The sequence below is a fragment of the Chiloscyllium punctatum genome, chromosome 12 (assembly GCF_047496795.1).
Source record: "Chiloscyllium punctatum isolate Juve2018m chromosome 12, sChiPun1.3, whole genome shotgun sequence".
Classification (NCBI taxonomy): Eukaryota; Metazoa; Chordata; class Chondrichthyes; order Orectolobiformes; family Hemiscylliidae; genus Chiloscyllium; species Chiloscyllium punctatum.
The window spans coordinates 1,415,678-1,437,567 of record NC_092750.1 but is presented as its reverse complement, the minus strand read 5'-3'; the positions used below and the strand labels follow the sequence as shown (position 1 = coordinate 1,437,567).

Here is a 21,890-nt window from a genome sequence, read left to right as displayed (position 1 = left end):
GGAGGCTGGTACAATTATAATATTTATTTTAGATTAGACTACTTACAGTGTGGAAACAGGCCCTTCGGCCCAACAAGTCCACACCGACCCTCCAAATAGCAACCGACCTAGACCCATTCCCCTACATTTACCCCTTCACCTAACTCTACGGGCAATTTAGCATGGCCAATTCACCTGACCTGCACATCTTTGGACTGTGGGAGGAAACCGGAGCACCCGGAGGAAACCCACGCAGACACGGGGAGAATGTGCAAACTCCACACAGTCAGTTACATGAGGCAGGAATTGAACCCGGATCCCTGGCGCTGTGAGGCAGCAGTGCTAACCACTGTGCCACCGGGCCGTCCATACAGGGCATCCGGATGGGTATATAAATAGGAAGGGTTTGGAGGGATATGGGCCGGGTGCTGGCAGGTGGGACTAGATTGGGGTTGGGATATCTGTTCGGCATGGATGGGTTGGACCGAAGGGTCTGTTTCCGGGCTGTACATCTCTATGACTCTATGACCTTCAGCACAACGGTGCTACCCTTAACGTCTTCCCACAGGCGTCACTGACAGAGAGACAGCTCACACAGCCGACAGCATATTAACTGGGTAACTGGACACTAACCCATCAGTGAGAGCACACAGTCATTGTCCGCAGTGTACTGCCTGCCCTTCTGAGCCCTACCTTTGCTGTAAGTGACGGTCTGTGTGGTCTGTGTCATGCATTGTACCGACACCAGGTGACACATACTGCCAGCGGTGATGCAGCTGGTAATGATGCCTGTAGTATTCAGGCTGTAGGAGAGGGGCAGCTGCTGGAGGAAACAGCAAGGAAGCAGTTACAACAAAACCTCAGAGCCTCAGTGATGGATGACCACGGGAGGGAATAGGGCTGTGAATTTTCCACGTCACCATGCTGTGGGAATGAAAGGAGCTCCGAGACTGAATTTCAATGTTTTCTACTCGTGGGCAAAACAATGAATTAGGTCAGAATTAAATAAAAGACAAATTAGAATTGCAATATGATTGGCAGGGACAGGAAGACAGAGCAACAATCTGTGCTCCAGCCTGACCCATGGTGAGAGCCAGAACAGCGACAAATTTGAATGCAATACTAATGTTGCATATGAACGATCGATATTCAATATCAGGGCTCGGGGGAGAGAGAGAGAGAGACAGATCAATCTGTGAAAATACTGATTCCTCGAGTGAGTTAGCTCATGTGGTTGGTGGGCTGGTTTATGATGCAGAGTGAGGGCGACAGCACTGGTACAATTACCACATGGACTGACGTTACTGTGAAGGTACCATCTTCTCAACGTCTTCCCTCAGCTGAGGCGTGGTGACCCGCGGGGAAACTCTTCAGCAATCATCTCTCTCTAACCAGGTGGCCTTCTGCAATCATTACCGAGTACAGGCACCGTGAGACTGTGCACTGACTCGTTACCGAGTACAGGCACCGTGAGACTGTGCACTGACTCGTTACCGAATACAGGCACCGTGAGGCTGTGCACTGACTCGTTACCGAATACAGGCACCGTGAGGCTGTGCACTGACTCGTTACCGAATACAGGCACCGTGAGGCTGTGCACTGACTCGTTACCGAGTACAGGCACCGTGAGGCTGTGCACTGACTCATTACCGAGTACAGGCACCGTGAGACTGTGCACTGACTCGTTACCGAATACAGGCACCGTGAGACTGTGCACTGACTCGTTACCGAGTACAGACACCGTGAGACTGTGCACTGACCCATTACCAAGTACAGGCACCGTGAGACTGTGCACTGACTCGTTACCGAATACAGGCACCGTGAGGCTGTGCACTGACTCGTTACCGAATACAGGCACCGTGAGGCTGTGCACTGACTCGTTACCGAATACAGGCACCGTGAGGCTGTGCACTGACTCGTTACCGAGTACAGGCACCGTGAGGCTGTGCACTGACTCATTACCGAGTACAGGCACCGTGAGACTGTGCACTGACTCGTTACCGAATACAGGCACCGTGAGACTGTGCACTGACTCGTTACCGAGTACAGGCACCGTGAGACTGTGCACTGACCCATTACCAAGTACAGGCACCGTGAGACTGTGCACTGACCCGTTACCGAGTACAAGCACCGTGAGACTGTGCACAGACCCGTTGCCGGGTACTGGCACCGTGAGACTGTGCACAGACCCGTTGCCGAGTACAGGCACCGTGAGACTGTGCACTGACCCGTTACCGAGTACAAGCACCGTGAGACTGTGCACAGACCCGTTGCCGAGTACTGGCACCGTGAGACTGTGCACAGACCTGTTGCCGAGTACAGGAACCGTGAGACTGTGCACAGACCCATTACCGAGTACCGGGACCGTGAAACTGTGCACTGACCCATTACCAAGTACAGGCACCGTGAGACTGTGCACAGACTCGTTACTGAGTACAGGGACCGTGAGACTGTACACTGATTCATTACCGAGTACAGGCACCGTGAGACTGTGCACTGACCTGTTACTGAGTACAAGCACCGTAAGACTGTGCACTGACCCGTTACTGAGTACAGGGACCGTGAAACTGTGCACTGACCCGTTACCGAGTACAGGCACTGTGAGACTGTGCACTGACTCGTTACCGAGTACAGGAACCATGAGACTGTGCACTGACCCATTACCGAGTACAGGAACCGTGAGACTGTGCACAGACCCATTACCGAGTACCAGGACCGTGAAACTGTGCACTGACCCGTTACCGAGTACAGGCACCGTGAGACTGTGCACTGACTCGTTACCGAGTACAGGAACCATGAGACTGTGCACTGACGCGTTACTGAGTACAGGGACTGTGAGACTGTGCACAGACCCGTTACCAAGTACAGAGATCGTGAGACTGTGCACAGACTCGTTACTGAGTACAGGGACCGTGAGACTGTACACTGATTCATTACCAAGTACAGGCACCGTGAGACTGTGCACTGACCTGTAACTGAGTACAAGCACCGTAAGACTGTGCACTGACTCGTTACTGAATACAGGGACCGTGAGACTGTACACAGACCCGTTACCAAGTACAGGGACTGTGAGATTGTGCACTGACCTGTTACTGAGTACAAGCACCATGAGACTGTGCACAGACTCGTTACCGAGTACAGGAACCATGGGACTGTGCACTGACCCATTACCACGTACAGGAACCATGGGACTGTGCACTAACCCGTTACCGAGTACAGGCACCGTGAGACTGTGCACTGACCCATTACCGAGTACAGGCACCATGAGACTGTCACTGACTTGTTACTGAGTACAGGGACGTGAGACTGTGCACAGACCTGTTACCCAAGTACAAGCACCGTGAGACTGTGCACAATCTCGTTACTGAGTACGGGAACCATCGGACTGTGCACAGACCCGTTGCCGAGTACAGGAACCGTGAGACTGTGCACAGATCTGTAACCGAGTACAGGAACCGTGTGACTGTGCACAGACCCGTTGCAGAGTACAGGCACCGTGAGACTGTGCACAGACCTGTTACCGAGTACAGGAACTGTGTGACTGTGCACAGACCCATTGCAGAGTACAGGCACCGTGAGACTGTGCACAGACCTGTTACCGAGTACAGGAACCATGAGACTGTGCACAGACTCGTTACCGAGTACCAGGACCGTGAAACTGTGCACTGACCCGTTACCGAGTACAGGCACCGTGAGACTGTGCACTGACTCGTTACCGAGTACAGGAACCATGAGACTGTGCACTGACGCGTTACTGAGTACAGGGACTGTGAGACTGTGCACAGACCCGTTACCAAGTACAGAGATCGTGAGACTGTGCACAGACTCGTTACTGAGTACAGGGACCGTGAGACTGTACACTGATTCATTACCAAGTACAGGCACCGTGAGACTGTGCACTGACCTGTAACTGAGTACAAGCACCGTAAGACTGTGCACTGACTCGTTACTGAATACAGGGACCGTGAGACTGTACACAGACCCGTTACCAAGTACAGGGACTGTGAGATTGTGCACTGACCTGTTACTGAGTACAAGCACCATGAGACTGTGCACAGACTCGTTACCGAGTACAGGAACCATGGGACTGTGCACTGACCCATTACCACGTACAGGAACCATGGGACTGTGCACTAACCCGTTACCGAGTACAGGCACCGTGAGACTGTGCACTGACCCATTACCGAGTACAGGCACCATGAGACTGTCACTGACTTGTTACTGAGTACAGGGACGTGAGACTGTGCACAGACCTGTTACCCAAGTACAAGCACCGTGAGACTGTGCACAATCTCGTTACTGAGTACGGGAACCATCGGACTGTGCACAGACCCGTTGCCGAGTACAGGAACCGTGAGACTGTGCACAGATCTGTAACCGAGTACAGGAACCGTGTGACTGTGCACAGACCCGTTGCAGAGTACAGGCACCGTGAGACTGTGCACAGACCTGTTACCGAGTACAGGAACTGTGTGACTGTGCACAGACCCATTGCAGAGTACAGGCACCGTGAGACTGTGCACAGACCTGTTACCGAGTACAGGAACCATGAGACTGTGCACAGACTCGTTACTGAGTACAGGAACCATGGGACTGTGCACAGACCTGTTACCGAGTACAGGAACCATGAGACTGTGCACAGACCTGTTACCGAGTACAGGCACCGTGTGACTGTGCACTGACCCATTACCGAGTACAGGGACCGTGTGACTGTGCACTGACACACATCCCATATCGTTCTCGAAAACACTGTCAATATTTGAGCGACCAGCATGTCAGTATTTCTTACCTGTCTGCATCTCCCGCCCTTGAACCTGAGCTGATCTCCTCACGAATGCCTCCAGTTTCTGATGACGGGAGTCAGTGTGACAAAGATCCACAGCAGATGTTTGGAGTGGGCTGGGGTTGGGGGAGGTCTGTGAGAGGTGGGTTGGAATGGGAAAGGATTGAATGACCTATAATCCCCCCACATTGTGAAACCCAGAGTCTCATTACTGCAACACCTGCTGTGTGTGTCTTCAGCTGCTAGTTCCCTAAGGTCAGCAAACCCTTCACTAATGTCCCCACCTCTCCCCTCATTACTCCCCCTCCCCCTCCCCCTCTCTCCCTGTCCCACCCTCTCCCCTTCTCCTGTCCCTTCCCCTCGTATCCTTCTCCCCCTGGTCCCTTTCCCTCTCTCCTTGTTCCCCCCCTTCTCCCACTCTCTCCCTGTCCCTCTCTCTCTCTCCCTGTCCCTCCCTCTATCTCCCTGTCCCTCCCTCTCTCACTCCCTGTCCCTCTCTCTCTCTCTCCCTGTCCCTCTCTCTCTCCCTGTCCCTCTCTCTCTCCCTGTCCCTCCCTCTCTCCCCCTGTCCCTCTCTCTCTCCCTGTCCCTCCCTCTCTCTCCCTGTCCCTCCCTCTCTCCCCCTGTCTCTCTCTCTCTCTGTCCCTCTCTCTCTCCCTGTCCCTCTCTCTCTCCCTGTCCCTCTCTCTCTCTCTCCCTGTCCCTCCCTCTCTCCCCCTGTCCCTCTCTCTCTCTCTGTCCCTCTCTCTCTCCCTGTCCCTCCCTCTATCTCCCTGTCCCTCCCTCTCTCTCTCTCCCTGTCCCTCCCTCTCTCCCCCTGTCCCTCTCTCTCTCTCTGTCCCTCTCTCTCTCCCTGTCCCTCACTCTCTCCCTGTCCCTCACTCTCTCTCCCTGTCCCTCTCTCTCTGTCCCTCCTTCTCTCTCCCTGTCCCTCACTCTCTCTCCCTGTCCCTCTCTCTCTCTCTCCCTGTCCCTCTCCCTCTCTCTCCCTGTCCCTCTCCCTCTCTCTCTCTCCCTGTCCCTCCCTCTCTCTCCCTGTCCCTCCCCCTCTCTCTCCCTGTCCCCCTCTCTCCCCCTGTCCCTCCCTCTCTCTCCCCCTGTCCCTCCCTCTATCTCCCTGTCCCCCTCTATCTCCCTGTCCCTCTCTCTCCCCCTTTCCCCCTCTCTCTCCCTGTCCCTCCCTCTATCTCCCTGTCCCCCTCTATCTCCCTGTCCCCCTCTCTCCCCCTTTCCCCCTCTCTCTCTCTGACTGTGTTTTATTTGTATCTATCCTGACATATACCTACAGTATATGATCTATCAGCAAATTGGACCATTACACTAAGTTCTTGGGGCTATATAAATGCAGCCTATTATTATTGAGGAAAAGGTAGAATGCTAACCTTATGGGGATCGAGCAAAGATGGATGAGCCAGAGGATTCATAAAAATCCCAAAGCCATATAACCTTTAACCCTGACATTCTGATATCTGGGCATTAGCAATGTGAACTGCCCATCCCTAACAACACTGCAGAAGGTGGTAGTGAACTCCCCTCTGGAATCAGAGTCATAGAGTCATAGAGATATACAGCCAGGAAACAGACCCTTCGGTCCAACCTGTCCATGCCGACCAGATATCCCAACCCAATCTAGTCCCACCTGCCAGCACCCAGCCCATATCCCTCCAAACCCTTCCTAGTCATACACCCATCCAAATGCCTCTTAAATATTACAATTGTACCAGCCTCCACCACATCCTCTGGCAGCTCATTCCATACCCGTACCACCCTCTGCATGAAAATGTTCCCCTTAGGTCTCTTTTATATCTTGCCCCTCTCACCCTAAATCTATGCCCTCTAGTTCTGGACTCCCCGACCCCAGGGAAAAGACTTTGCCTATTTATCCTATACATGACCCTCATGATTTTGTAAACCTCTATAAGGTCACCCCTCAGCATCTGACGCTCCAGGTAAAACAGCCCCAGCCTGTTCAGCCTCTCCCTATAGCTCAAATCCTCCAACCCTGGCAACATCCTTGTAAATCTTTTCTGAACCCTTTCAAGTTTTGCAACATCTTTCCGATAGGAAGGAGACCAGAATTGCACGCAATATTCCAAAAGTGGCCTAACCAATGTCCTGTACAGCTGCAACATGACCTCCCAACTCCTGTACTCAATACTCTGACCAATAAAGGAAAGCATACCAAACGCCTTCTTCACTATCCTATCTACCTGCGACTCCACTTTCAAGGAGCTATGAACCTGCTCTCCAAGGTCTCTTTGTTCAGCAACACTCCCTATGACCTTACCATTAAGTGTATAAGTCCTGCTAAGATTTGCTTTCCCAAAATGCGGCACCTCGCATTTATCTGAATTAAACTCCATCTGCCACTTCTCAGCCCATTGGCCCATCTGGTCCAGATCCTGTTGTAATCTGAGGTAACCCTCTTCGCTGTCCACTACACCTCCAATTTTGGTGTCATCTGCAAACTTACTAACTGTACCTCTTATGCTCGCATCCAAATCATTTTATAAATGACAAAAAGTAGAGGGCCCATCACCGATCCTTGTGGCACTCCCCTGGTCACAGGCCTCCAGTCTGAAAAACAACCCTCCACCACCACCCTCTGTCTTCTACCTTTGAGCCAGTTCTGTATCCAAAGGCTAGTTCTCCCTGTATTCCATGAGATCTAACCTTGCTAATCAGTCTCCCACGGGGTACCTTGTCGAACGCCTTACTGAAGCCCATATAGATCACATCTACTGCTCTGCCCTCATCAATCTTCTTTGTTACTTCTTCAAAAAACTCAATCTAAGTTTGTGAGACATGATTTCCCACGCACAAAGCCATGTTGACTATCCCTAATCAGTCCTTGCCTTTCCAAATACATGTACATCCTGTCCCTCAGGATTCCCTCCAACAACTTGCCCAGAGGTGGTGAGTTTCGATACAATGAGTTCAGTTTGTTCGTGTGGAGACTAGTGTTACCCTCGATGCCCAGAGCCGTGAACCGGGGACTGGGAACTGGGGTGGGGGTTAGGACGACAGACGTCCATCACTGTCAGTTCCAGAGAAAGATTTCTTTGTTGTTTCCAGTTTCATTTTAACCAGATTTCCAATTCTCAGACTGGCTGCATTGGAAATTTGATCTCCAGTTCTCCACTTACTGATCCCAGTCGGGGACAGGGTTTAGAATGAGCAGATGAAGGGGTCCTGGTCCTCAACACTCCCTCGATACACCAGGGCTGGGATATAGCCCACCGGTCCCTGGGAACACTGCTTGCTTCCTCTCAATGGAGGAGGGGTCTTCATTCACACATTCCAGAACTGTATCCTCCAAGCACATGGAAAACAGGCCTCAGGCTCCAAGTGAACCACAGAAACTAGGAGCAAGGATAGGCCATTCAGCCCTTCCAGCCTCTCCACCATTAAATGCTGATTATCGAACTCACTTGCCCAATGCTGCTCATTCTCCATACCCTTTGGTCCTTTCAACACTAAGAACTGTACCTAATGTCTTCAAAATATTCAATGTTTTGGCCTCGATGGCTTTCTCTAACAGTAAATCCCACCGGCTCCCCGCTCTCTGCTCAGCTCACTCTGAAATCCCCGGTATCCTTGGCCTGTGAGCCTTGAGGTTCGGGATTGCCAGGTTATCAGGAACATCCTTCCTGCTTTACCTTCTAATCCTGTCCGAATGGGATGGGTTTGTATGAGACTTCTCCTCATTCTTCTAAACTCCTGATGAATATAATCATAACCAAACCATTCCCTTACACCACTGCCCCCATCCCAGGGTCAGGCTGCTAAACTGTGACCTCATTGGCTCAAACTCCCTGCTGACCCAAGCTGATGGATCGAATGAATGATTGACACAATCCCTGTCCCTGTCCGTGTCCCTGTCCGTGTCCCTGTCCGTGTCCCTGTCCCTGTCCCTGTCCGTGTCCCTGTCCCTGTCCGTGTCCCTGTCCCTGTCCCTGTCCGTGTCCTGGAGCAGCTTTATGGGATTTCACTGCTCAGCTGGTTTATAAAGTTCTAGATCTCTCCATGACAGGGCTCACCCATTGCATGTCACACAATGCTGCTCCTGGGTCTATCTGTCAGGCTGCACTTTATACCCTGTCGTGGATACACCAAGCTCTCTCTCTCTCTCTCTCTCTCTCCGTCAATCTCTCTTTCTGTCTCTCTCTCTCTGTTTTTTTCTCTCTGTCTCCCTTTGTCTCTCTCTCTCTCTCTCTTTCTCTTCTTCTCTATCCCTGTCTCTGTCTCTGTGTGTCTCTCTCTGTATCTCTCTCTCGCTCGCTTTCTGTCTCTCTGTGTGTCTCTCTGTGTGTCTCTCTCTGTCTCTCTCACTCTCTATATCTCTCTCTATCTCTCTCTTCCTCTCTCTATCTATCGCTCCCTCTATCTCTCTCTCTATCTGTCTCTCTATCTCTCTCTGTCTCTCTCTATCTATCTCTCACTCTATCTCTCTCTATCTATGTCTCTCTGTCTCTATCTCTGTCTATCTCTCTCTCTCATTCTCTGTCTTTCTCTATCTCTCTCTGTGTCTCTGTCTCTCTCTACCTCTCTCTCTGTCTCTCTCTGTCTCTCTCTCTCTCTGTCTCTCACTGTCTCTGTCTCTGTCTCTCTCTCTGTCTCTCTCTGTCTCTCTCTCTCTGTCTCTCTCTGTCTCTCTCTGTCTCTCTCTCTCTCTCTGTCTCTCTCTCTCTCTCTCTCTCTGTCTCTCTCTGTCTCTCTCTCTCTCTCTGTCTCTCTCTCTCTCTCTGTCTCTGTCTCTCTCTCTCTCTTTCTCTGCCTCTCTGAGTTTGACAGTGAGTGGTCCGTTGAGATATTGGAGGTCAGTCACTGCCTGGTCCCAGGGAGGTAACGGTTAATGATCCTGTGCCAGTAGCTGATTAATTAAAGGAACATTGATAACTTGCTGAGTCTCAGGAAAAGTGACTCTTCAATCATGGTAACATCAAATTATCACAAATTGTTGTGCTTCTTTTGATTCGATCAGAATGTAACTAGAAGAGCGAATGACAGGAGGAAGCCGAGCAGCTGGGATTGAAGAGTGTGCAATTATCAAAGTGAGGTGGGAAGGGAGTGACATCTCTGGGCCCTCACACTGACTGGACAACACCATGTTCAGCTCCTTTGAACTGCCCTGAATCTGCCACCTTCCACACCCTGTTACTCACCACACTCGGTCAATCTCCTGCAGCCCCCACAGCCACTTAGAATAGAATAGAATCCCTATGGAGTGAAATCAGGCCATTTGGCCCATCGAGGGCCCACACTGACCCACTCCCCCACCCTATCCCTGTAACCCTGCATTTCCCACAGCTAATCCATGTAGCCTGCATATCCCTGGATACTATGGGACAATTTAGCAAGGCCAATCCAGTCCAACCTGACATCTCCGGAAGGAAACTGAAGCGTGAAGGAACCCCACACAGACACGGGGAGAATGAACAAACTTTCACCTGAGGCTGGAATTGAACCTGGGTCCCTGATGCTGTGAGGCAGGTTCGCTAATCACTGAGCTACTGTGATGGCCCTGGTGGATGTTTTGGTGTCGTGTGGGTGGGGGTGCTCAGAGTTTAAGACCCCACCTTCCTGGAAGGTGGGAACAAGGAGCAGGAACCTGTCCTGCCATTGAATATGATCACAGATGTTTCGCTTGTGGTTTCAGTCACATGTTTAAACAAAATCTAGCAGTTGTTTGTTAGTCATCACCTAACTGGTACAGTCTCCATGGCAATGCTTCTACCAATCAGAGGCAACAAACCAAACATTCAGTGCCCTTCACACACAGTGAGGATGGTACTTCCCTATTACTTTTGGATTTTGTGTTATTCCATAAGATCCATCTTGTTCTGACTTCACCAAACTGGTTTCCTTTCTCAGGAACAATTTGGTTCTCTCCTGGGATATGGCTATTTCCTGCCTATCTCAGTGAAATCAGAACATGCTGCTATAACTCCTTTGGACCCTTCATCAAAATCATTGCCATCCCTTGAAATAATTGAGATCCCAGCCCTGTTCCACAGGATATTCCTGTAGTTACTGCCTGCTAACCTGGGAAAGTCCGACTTATCCTGACTGTCTGTTTCATGGTGAGGAACCAATCCTTTATCCACAATCCTGATAGCTCCCACCTTGTTCAGCAAATTTCCGTGCAGCACGTTATCAACCAGCATTTGGTATTCCTGGGACACTGCATTCCTTGTTTTCCCTCTGTCCATCCAGAGTGTGACTTCACCAACATCAGTCAGCCACATTACTGTGGATCTGGAGTTACATGTAGACCAGGCCTGGTAAGGATGGCAGATTCCCTGCTGCACGTGAACTACAAGAACTGACCATAAACTCCTGGTGGTGGTGGGATTTGAACCCAGTGTACTGACCTGGGATTCTGACTCACTCGTCCAGTGACATCACTGATCCACCATTGCCATCCTTCAGGATACCCATGTAAGTTACCCGTGATTTCAGCTATTTTCCCGACCCCACCCCAAATACCTTTCTCTACCCCATTGACCCTCCTTCATCAGATTACAATCACAATGTCAGCTGCAGATTCCAAAACAAATCACCTTGCTGGAACTTGATCCCTGGGTCTCCTAGATCAGAGGCAAGGGTATTACCACTGCACCATAACAGCTCTGTCTATTGAGTCTTTGTGTAGCCAGAATGAGCAGGTTATGGTTGGTTACAGAACCATGAGGAGCAGGAGAGGCCATTCAGCCCCTTGAGCCTGCTCTGCTATTTCACAGGGTTTTAGCTGATCTGATCACAGCCTGTATTCCACTCTCCTGCCTGCTCTGTGTCACCCTTCACCCCATTACTGATCATAAATCTGTCCATCTCCTTACATTTATTTCCCACAACAATACCAGCTGCAATCTGGGGGAGTCAATTTCACAGATTCAGGTCCCTCTGAGAGAAGGAATTCCCCTTGCCTCTGGTTTAAATCTGCTGCCCCTTTATCCTAAAACCATCACCTCTCGTCTTAGATATGCCCACAGGAGGAAACGTCCTCTCTATGTCTGCTTTGTCAATCCCCTTTGGTATCTTATCGACTTCAAATACATCTCCTCTCATTCTGCTAAACTCCAGAGAGGGTTAGTCCTAAACTGCTCAATCTCTCCTCAAGCCCGTCATCCATGGAATCAATCTAGTGACCCTTCTCTGAACTGCCTCCAGTACAATGACTCCCGTCCTCAAGTAAGGGCCCCAAAACTGTCTGCATTGCTCCAGGAGTGATCTCGCTAAGGTCTTGGACAGTGGCCACAACACTTCTCTCCTCTTATACACAATTCCTTTAGTAATTAATAAGGCTCCATTTGTCCACATGTTGCTGAACAAAGAGACCTTGGAGTGCAGGTTCATAGCTCCTTGAAAGTGGAGTCACAGGTAGACAGGATAGAGAAGAAGGCGTTTGGTATGCTTTCCTTTATTGGTCAGAGTATTGAGTACAGGAGTTGGGAGGTCATGTTGCGGCTATACAGGACATTGGTTAAGCCACTGTTGGAATATTGCATGCAATTCTGGTCTCCTTCCTATCGGAAGGATGTTGTGAAACTTGAAAGGGTTCAGAAAAGATTTACAAGGATGTTGCCAGGGTTAGAGGATTTGAGCTATAGGGAGAGGCTGAACAGACTGGGGCTGTTTTCCCTGGAGCATCGGAGGCTGAGGGGTGACCTTATAGAGGTTTATAAAATTATGAGGATCATGGATAGGATAAATAGACAAAGTCTTTTCTCTGGGCTTGGGGAGTCCAGAACTAGAGGGCATAGGTTTAAGGTGAGAGGGGAAAGATATAAAAGAGACCTAAGGGGCAACTTTTTCACACAGAGGGTGGGGTATGGGTGTGGAATGAGCTGCCAGAGGATGTGGTGGAGGCTGGTACAATTATAACATTTATTTTAGATTAGATTACTTACAGTGTGGAAACAGGCCCTTCGGCCCAACAAGTCCACACTAACCCTCCAAAGAGCAACCCACCCAGACCCATTCCCCTACATTTACCCCTTCACCTAACACTAGGGCAATTTAGCATGGCCAATTCACCTGACCTGCACATTTTTGGACTGTGGGAGGAAACCGGAGCACCCGGAGGAAACCCACGCAGACACAGGGAGAACGTGCAAACTCCACACAGTCAGTCGCCTGAGGCGGGAATTGAACCCAGGTCTCTAGCGCTGTGAGGCAGCAGTGCTAACCACTGAGCCACTGTGTCGTCCATACAGGGCATCCGGATGGATATATAAATAGGAAGGGTTTGGAGGGATATGGGCCGGGTGCTGGCAGGTGGGACTAGAGTGGGTTGGGATATCTGGTCGGTATGGACGGGTTGGACTGGAGGGTCTGTTTCCGGGCTGTACGATGTACATTGTATTCATGTTTTCAGAGGAGTCCTTTGAAGTCTATCTCAGTCTGAACCATTTTCCCAGAGTTTGGATCTTATTAGCTGCGTAGGAAATTCTAGGGAGAAAGTTCACTATTGTTCAGGTTTATCTGCCATGAATTTGATTTGTTCTGAAAATGTTTTTATTTTATAGAGTTTGTGAAATGTGTTCACTGTGAAACTATTCCAACTGAAACTGTTGAAGTGAATCAGGTACTAGGTGGAGATTTCGGGCTTTAGGAAGGGTTCAAAGTGAAACATTGAACAGATTCACCCATTTCCTGATGCTCCTGATGTTTGTAACATCTCTGTCTAACACAGCATCGTTTCCAGTTCACGATAAAAATCGCTAAGTTGGATCTGAGATTTAGACCTGACTTGTTTGACCAGAAGGTCTATTTGTTGGCTGATTGTTTACCGTGAAGGTCAGTCCCTGACATACTCACAAGAGGCTGCCAATGTATGTTTATCAAAAAAACATTAACGTGTACTACACAAAAACAATACACAAACTGAAAGAAAAACAGCAATAGCTGGAGAAGCTCAACAGGTCTGGCAGCATCCATGCAGAGAAAGCAGAGTTAACAATTCATGTCTATGTTGAAGGGGTATGTGTGTATGTGTGTGTGTATGAGAGTGTGTGTGTGAGTGTGTGTGTGTGAGTGTTTGTGTGTGAGTGCGTGTGTTTGCGTGTGTGAGTGTGTATGTGGGAGTGTGTGTGTGGGTGTGTGTGTGTGAGTGAATGTGTGTGGGAGTGTGTGTGTGAGTGTGTGTATGTGTATGGGAGTGTGTGTGTGAGTGTGTGTGTGTGTGAGTGTGTGTGTGTAGGAGTGTGTGTGTGAGTGTGTGTATGTGTATGGGAGTGTGTGTGTGTGTGAGTGTGTGTGTGTGAGTGTGTGTGTATGTGTGTGTGGGAGTGTGTGGGAGTGCGTGTGTGAGTGTGAATGTGTGTGTGTGAGTGTGTGTGTGTATGTGTGTGTGTGAGTGTGTGTGTGTGAGTGTTTGGGAGTGCGTGTGTGAGTGTGTGTGTGAGTGTGTGTGTGTGCGAGTGTGTGTGAGTGAGTGTGAGTGTATGTGTGAGTGTATGTGTGTGTGTGAGTGTGAGTGTGTGTGAGTGTGTGTGTGGGACTGTGTGTGTGAGTGTGTGGGAGTGTGTGTGTGTGTGGGACTGTGCATGTGTATGTGGGAGTGTGTGTGTGGGAGTGTGAGTGTGTGTGTGTGTATGGGAGTGTGTGTGTGTGTGAGTGTGTGTGTGAGTGTCTGTGTGTGAGTGTGAGTGTCTGTGTGTGAGTGTGAGTGTGTGTGAGTGTGAGTGTCTGTGTGAGTGTGAGTGAGTATGAGTGTGTGTGTGAGTGTGAGTGTGTGAGTGAGTGTGTGTGTGTGAGTGTGTGAGTGTGTGTGAGTGTGTGTGTGAGTGTGAGTGTGAGTGTGTGTGAGTGTCTGTGTGTGAATGTCAGTGTGTGGGAGTGTGAGTGTGTGAGAGTGTGTGTGTGAGTGTGTGTGTGAGTGTGAGTGTGTGTGAGTGTGTGAGTATGTGTGTGAGTGTGTGTGAGTGTGAGTGTGTGTGAGTGTCTGTGTGTGAATGTCAGTGTGTGTGAGTGTGAGTGTGAGTGTGTGTGAGTGTGAGTGTGTGTGAGTGAGTGTGTGTGTGAGTGTGAGTGTGAGTGTGTGTGAGTGAGTGTGTGTGTGAGTGTGTGTGAGTGTGTGTGTGAGTGTGAGTGTGTGAGTGTGTGTGTGAGTGTGTGTGTGTGAGTGTGAGTGTGTGTGAGTGTCTGTGTGTGAATGTCTGTGTGTGGGAGTGAGTGTGTGTGAGTGTGTGTGTGTGTGTGTGAGTGTGAGTGTGTGTGAGTGTGAGTGAGTGTGTGTGTGAGTGTGTGTGTGAGTGTGAGTGTGAGTGTGTGTGAGTGTGAGTGTGAGTGTGTGTGAGTGTCTGTGTGTGAATGTCTGTGTGTGGGAGTGTGAGTGTGTGTGAGTGTGAGTGAGTGTGTGTGTGAGTGTGTGTGTGAGTGTGAGTGTGTGTGAGTGTGAGTGTGTGTGAGTGTCTGTGTGTGAATGTCTGTGTGTGGGAGTGTGAGTGTGTGTGAGTGTGTGTGTGTGTGTGAGTGTGTGTGAGTGTGAGTGTCTGTGTGTGAGTGTGAGTGTGAGTGTGATAGGTGGTGATAGAGCACGGAAAGAGAGAAAGCCTGGCAGCCCAAAGGGTGGATGATGAAACCCTGACACTGGGTATGAGGAGTGAGCTGGTTGTGCTGAAAGCAGCCCGTGTGAAGATGGGGCCTAGTGTGTGGGAGCTAACAAGGATAGTGTGTGTGGTAGGGAGCTAGGCCTTGGAGGAGTTCAGGCCCTAAAATTATTGAACTTGATATTGAGCCTGGAGGGCTGCAGGGTCCCCAAGTGGAAAATGAGGTGCTGTTCTTCCAGCTTGTGCTGAGCTTCACTGGACACAGCAGCAAGCCTGAGACAGAGAGGTTGGCCAGGGAACAGAGTAGGGTGTTCAGGGAAGCTCAGGGTCTTTTTTGTCGGCAGAACATAGATGTTCTGTGCAGCAGTCACCAGTCTACGCTTCATTTCCCCAGTACAGAGGAGATCACATTGAGAGCAGCGAATGCAATAGACTAGATTGTGAGAAGTGCAGGTAAAGTGCTACTTCACCTGGAAGGTGTGTTTGGGTCCTTGGATACTGAGGAGGGAGGAGGTAAATGGGCAGGTGTTACACCTTTGGCAGTTGCAGAGGAAGGTGCAATGGTGCTGTGGGGGATATTGGGAGTGAAGGAAGCGTGGACCAAGGTATCCTAGAGGGAATGGTCCTTGCAGAAGGCGGATAAGAGAGGGGAGGGGAATGTGTCTGGAGGTGGGATCTCGCTGGAGAGGGAGGAAATTCTAGCTGATGATCTTCTGGATGTGGATGCTGCTGGGATGGTAGGTGGGTCAAGGGGAACCCTATTGCTGCTGTGGGAGGGAAGAGGGAGGATGAGAGTGGAAGTGCAGCAGATTGGTCAGACCCAGCTGAGGGCCCTGTTGAATATGGTGCTGGGGAATCCTCGCTTGAGGAAGAAGGTGGACATTTTGGAGATTCCCTTGTTGAAATTGGTCTCATCAGAATGGACTTGGTAAAGCAGGGTGCTGGAAAATTACAGCAGGTCAGGCAGCATCCGAGGAGTAAGAGAGTCCAGGTTTCAGGCTGACCCCTTCTTTAGGATCCAACATCTGCAGTCCTCACTTTGTCCTGTCATCAGAAGTGATAGAGTTGGAGGAACTGGGGGAATGGAGTAGAGAATGTGTAGCCAAGGTAACCATGGGAGTTGGTGGGTTTCTAATGGGTATCAGTGGCCGGTCTATCTCAGAAATGGAAACAGAAATGTCGAGGAAGGAAAGGGTGTAGTCAGAGATAGACCGGGTGAAAGTGAGAGCGAGGTGGAAATTGGAAAAGAAATTGATCAACTTTTCCAATATCAGATAAGAGAGGGAAGCAGCACTGATGATGTCATCGATATATCGGAGAAGGAGTTGTGGGTGGGGGCCGGAGTAGGACTGGAACAAGGAATGTTCCACGTACCCCACAAAGAGACAGGAATAACCGGGGTCTATGAGAGCAGTAATGGCCGTCCCTCAGACCTGAAGGAAATGGGAGGAGGTAAGAGCAAAGTTGTTGAGGGTGAGGACGGGCTGGGCTGGGCGGTTGGGGATGGGTCAGTCCTTTGGGGAGAGGCAGAGAGCCCTGAGATCGTCCTGGTGGGGGATAGACGAGGAATGGGCTTGCACCTCCATCGGAAAGGGGAGACTGGAAATTCTGAAACTGGCATAAAATGGAATTGTGGATCCATGTGGGCAGGGACTGGATCAGGGGAGATCAACACAAAGTGGGTTTCCCTCGACAAGAATTATTGAAACATCCTCATCCCATTCCAAATCAGGAACAAAGCTGCATCCCCTCATCCCAGCAAAATCCTCCCAGGTCCCCAAACCTTGGACAACAATGACCCCATCTCTGTGGTTTTTATATTTCAAAGTGATATCACACAAAACTGAGCAACTTTCCCAACGCCCAAAATCACTGAGACCTCCTGTTATGCTTCTTTTAAACTATTAACCACCACCAGTGAAAACATCAATGTAACCAATTCAGTAAATACAAGGAGAGCCCATTCAGGTCAACATAAACCATCAAGAGTGAAGGGGAAGGAGGGAGACAGCGAAGGGACTAAATCAAAATGGAGTTGGAAGGGGACTTGAAGCTGTGTATCCTCTGCAGTGCCCACCTCTCCCTCCCCTTTCTCCGTGTGGAATCTTCCCTCTCAGTTGGCCCAGACGTGATCGGTTTCCTCTTGGTAAATTGCTGTGTATTTGCTCAATGCTGGTTTCTTTAATTAGACCATCAGCCGTTGGCCATTCAGCCCATCCTGAATTCTACTGTCCTCCCTTTTCCTCAATACCCTTCATTCCCTTCAAAATCACAGCCTTCAATACACCCAATACCCAGCCCCGAGAGCTCTCTGTGGTAAGGATTTCCACAGCTTCCCTCCCCTCACAGGGAAGAGATTCCTCCTCCCGATGAGTTAATGTTCCACCCCGGAACCCCCTGAACCAGCTCAACGTTACTAATGATGCTCTCCCTAAACTCAGGTCTGGTTCAGCCTGGCAGGGACCCTTCCTCTCTGGGGATACGATAAATAATTGGAATGCTGCCACTTCCCTGACCCATGCAGGACATTTCCAGAAAGGTCAAAAAGGTCAGATTTAAAGAGCCTGGAAAGAACATGAGAGTGAGGAAAAGATTCAGGAAGAGAATTCCTCAGCTGCCGGGTGGGGGAGGGGGAGAGGGTGGGGGAGGGGGAGAGGGTGGGGGTGGGGAAGGTGGGGGAGGGGGAGAGGGTGGGGGAGGGGGAGAGGGTGGGGGTGGGGAAGGTGGGGGAGGGGGAGAGGGTGGGGGAGGGGGAGAGGGTGGGGGTGGGGGAGAGGGTGGGGGTGGGGGAGAGGGTGGGGGTGGGGAAGGTGGGGGAGGGGGAGAGGGTGGGGGAGGGGGAGAGGGTGGGGGTGGGGGAGAGGGTGGGGGTGGGGGAGAGGGTGGGGGAGGGGGAGAGGGTGGGGGTGGGGGAGAGGGTGGGGGAGGGGGAGAGGGTGGGGGTGGGGAAGGTGGGGGAGGGGGAGAGGGTGGGGGAGGGGGAGAGGGTGGGGGTGGGGAAGGTGGGGGTCAGTCTCCACAACTGATCAACGGAGTGATTAAAATTAGGAGCAACTGGATTGGAGCACAGTGGAACTGGACGGGTGACAGAGATAGGGAGGGGGGTGTAGGGGCTGGAGGGGGTTACAGAGATAGGGAGGGGGGTGTAGGGGCTGGAGGGGGTTACAGAGATAGGGAGGGGGGTGTAGGGGCTGGAGGGGGTTACAGAGATAGGGAGGGGCTGTAGGGGCTGGAGGGGGTTACAGAGATAGGGAGGGGGGTGTAGGGGCTGGAGGGGGTTACAGAGATAGGGAGGGGGGTGTAGGGGCTGGAGGGGGTTACAGAGATAGGGAGGGGGTGTAGGGGCTGGAGGGGGTGATGGAGAGAGGTACGGGGTGTAGGGGCTGGAGGGGGTGATGGAGAGAGGGAGGGGGTGTAGGGGCTGGAGGGGGTGACAGAGATAGGGAGGGGGTGTAGGGGCTGGAGGGGGTGATGGAGAGAGGTACGGGGTGTAGGGGCTGGAGGGGGTGATGGAGAGAGGGAGGGGGTGGAGGGGCTGGAGGAGGTGATGGAGAGAGGGAGGGGGTGTAGGGGCTGGAGGAGGGGACAGAGATAGGGAGGGGGGTGTAGGGGCTGGAGGAGGTGATGGAGAGAGGGAGGGGGTGTAGGGGCTGGAGGAGGTGACAGAGACAGGGAGGGGGTGTAGGGGCTGGAGGAGGGGACAGAGACAGGGAGGGGGTGTAGGGGCTGGAGGAGGGGACAGAGACAGGGAGGGGGTGAGCTCATGGGGAATTGGAATCAAGGCTGAGGATGAAATAATTGCGATTTTCTCGAGTGGAAGTGAGTGTCCTCAGTGAGCACGGGGACTGACTGGTGACGGGGAGGTCATGGTGAGAGCTGGAAACTGAGAGGATGAGGGTGGGTGCTCAGTGGGGGGGTAACGCCGAGAAATGTTTGGAATTGTCAAGTCTGGTGTTGAGAAAAGCTCTGACGAGCCAATAGCGTTATCCCAGCCTCGGACACAAGCTCCGATTGGATGCAGAGATATCATTGCAACAACCCCCCAGAATGTGGTGAAGTGCTTTGCTGGTGTGAGACCACAGAGGCCTCTGACTGTACATGTGCAGTGATTTAAGGGTTAACATCTGCTAGTTACCAAGACAAGCACTGCAGGAATTGTCACATGACAGGAATTTCAGTAAACTCAAAGTACATCCTGCATTCCGTCCACTTCCTGCTCCCATCCACATGTACTGGCAGAAGAGCTCTCAAAGGAAAGGGGACCCCATGTGCTAATGCAATGGACACTACTGGCTCTGAAAGCTTTGTGCTGTTTCTCACCAAGAACAGTGGTCAGCCCCACTGCCTCACAGCGCCAGGGACCCAGGTTCGATTCCTGCCTCAGGTGACTCTCTGTGTGGAGTTTGCACATTCTCCCCGTGTCTGTGTGGGTTTCCTCCCACAGTCCAAAGATCTGGGGTGGGGTGTCCAGAACTAGAGGGTGAGAGGGGAAAGATATAAAAGAGACCTAAGGGGCAACGTTTTCATACAGAGGGTGGTACGTGTATGGAATGAGCTGCCAGAGGATGTGGTGGAGGCTGGTACATTGCAACATTTAAGAGGCATTTGATGGGTATATGAATAGGAAGGGTTTGGAGGGATATGGGCCGGATGCTGGTGGGTGGGACTAGATTAGGTTGGGATATCTGTTCGGACGGGTTGGACCGAATGGTCTGTTTCCATGCTGTACATCTCTATGACTCTATGTGCAGGTTAGATGGATTGGCCATGGGATATGGAGGGTTACAAGGATATGGATGGCATTGGGGGAATGGGGGGGTGGGGTCTGAATAGAACATGGAGCAGTACAGCACAGTAGATGCCCTTCAGCCCTCGATGTTGTGCTGGCCTTTTATCCTCCTCTAAGATCAGACTAACTTACATACCCTTCATTATACTAACTTGTGTGTGCCTATCCAAGAGATAGGATGTTCTTCGGAGGGTCGGTGTGGACTTAATGGGCCGAATGGCCTGGTTTCACACTGTCAGGGCTCTATGTTTCCAACTTCACAATGATAATGAAGAGGGTGGACAATAGGAAACAGTCTTTTCAGATTTGGAACTTGTGAAAGGTGTTTATTTTGATTCTGCTGACAGTATTTGAAGTTAGAGATTGAAGGGAACACATGAGACTATAACCTGTTGAGGCACTACAGCCTGGTATTAGCAAGTTGTCCAAATAGCAACTCAATCCAAACAAAATTAATCTTGGAGCATCACAGGGTGGTTTTCTATTTGAATGAAACATGATTTCTGCAGTGTTGATGATAATACCATGTTCATGCTTCATCAGCCAAGGTTTGATGGACTTTATCGCCCACCTCCTCATATTGGAGCACCCGGCTGTCACCGTCACGGTGGGAAGGCTGACAGATGACAAAAGGCAAAAGGTCTTACCTCTGCCTAATGGAGGTGGAGAACTTGAATATATTATTAGACAGTAGTGACTCAGCAAACAAATTACGATTCAGTCAGAAAGCCAGCACCATCTGCGCATACACACAAGAAAAGTAGAAAATACAGACAGTTCGTTACCTTCCTGTACACACTGACAGATGTGACAATTAATGAATATAACAGGCGCTTGAGACAACCAGCAATCAACTTGACTTTGGTGATGTCAGACAGCAAATCAAAGATGATCTTTCTAATCAACTACACTGGAGGAAGGGACACGGCAGTTATCGAACATAGAACTGTACAGCACAGCACAGGCCCTTCAGCCCGTGATGTTGTGCCAAGAATTTATCTCAAGCTAAGATCAATCGAACCTACACACCCCTCAATTTACTGCCATCAATGTACTTGTCCAGGAGTCGTTTAAATGTCCCTAATGTCTCTGACTCTACTCCCACCATTGGCAATGTATTCCACACACCCAGCACTCTCTGTGGAAAGAACCTACCTCTGACATCTCCCCGAAACCTTTCTCCAATCACCTTAAAATGATGTTCCCTCGTGACAGCCATTTCTGCCCTGGGGGAAAGTCTCTGGCTATCTCCTCTATCTCTGCCTCTCATTACCCTGTACGTTTCTGTCAAGTCACCTCTCTTCCTTCTCTCCAGTGTGAAAAACCCCTCGCTCAGTCAACCTCTCTTCATCAGACAAACCCTCCAGTCCAGGCAGCATCCTGGTAAATCTCCTCTGCACCCTCTCGAAAGCATCTACATCCTTCCTATAATGAATTGACCAGAACTGGACACAATATTCCAAGTGTGATCTAATCAGGGTTTTAAAGATCTGCAGCAAAACCTCGTGGCCCTTAAACTCAGTCCCCCTGTGAATGAAAGCCAGCACACCAGAAGCCTTCTTAACAACTTTATCAATGTGGGTGACAACTTTGAGGGATCTATGTACTTGCACGCCCAGATCCCTCTGTTCCTCCACACTGCCAAGAATCCTGTCTTTAATCCTATATTCAGTATTCGAGTTCGACCTTCCAAAATGCATCACTTCGCATTTATCCAGTTGAACTCCATCTGCCATTTCTCAGCCCAGCTCTGCATCTTGTCTATGTCACACTACAGCCTGCA

General features: G+C 50.6%; 1 protein-coding gene and 1 long non-coding RNA gene across 4 annotated transcripts in view; one reads left to right on the top strand and one right to left on the bottom strand.

Annotated features, from left to right (window-relative positions):
- LOC140483462 (uncharacterized) overlaps positions 1-4,829 on the bottom strand; it is a 35,193-nt gene extending 30,364 nt beyond the window's left edge. The window contains exon 1 of the long non-coding RNA XR_011961968.1: positions 4,769-4,829. This is a non-coding gene — a long non-coding RNA (uncharacterized lncRNA). The remainder of the gene's footprint in view (positions 1-4,768) is intronic.
- LOC140483544 (G-protein coupled receptor 22-like) overlaps positions 1-21,890 on the top strand; it is a 124,940-nt gene that overhangs the window by 36,045 nt on the left and 67,005 nt on the right. The window contains exon 1 of one of the 3 annotated variants that reach the window (XM_072581733.1): positions 19,572-19,702. The exons of the other annotated variants lie outside the window; for them this stretch is intronic. The gene's annotated coding sequence lies outside the window, so the exon portion shown is untranslated. Of the gene's footprint in view, positions 1-19,571; positions 19,703-21,890 lie in introns of those variants that run through there. 3 annotated transcript variants of the gene reach the window in all.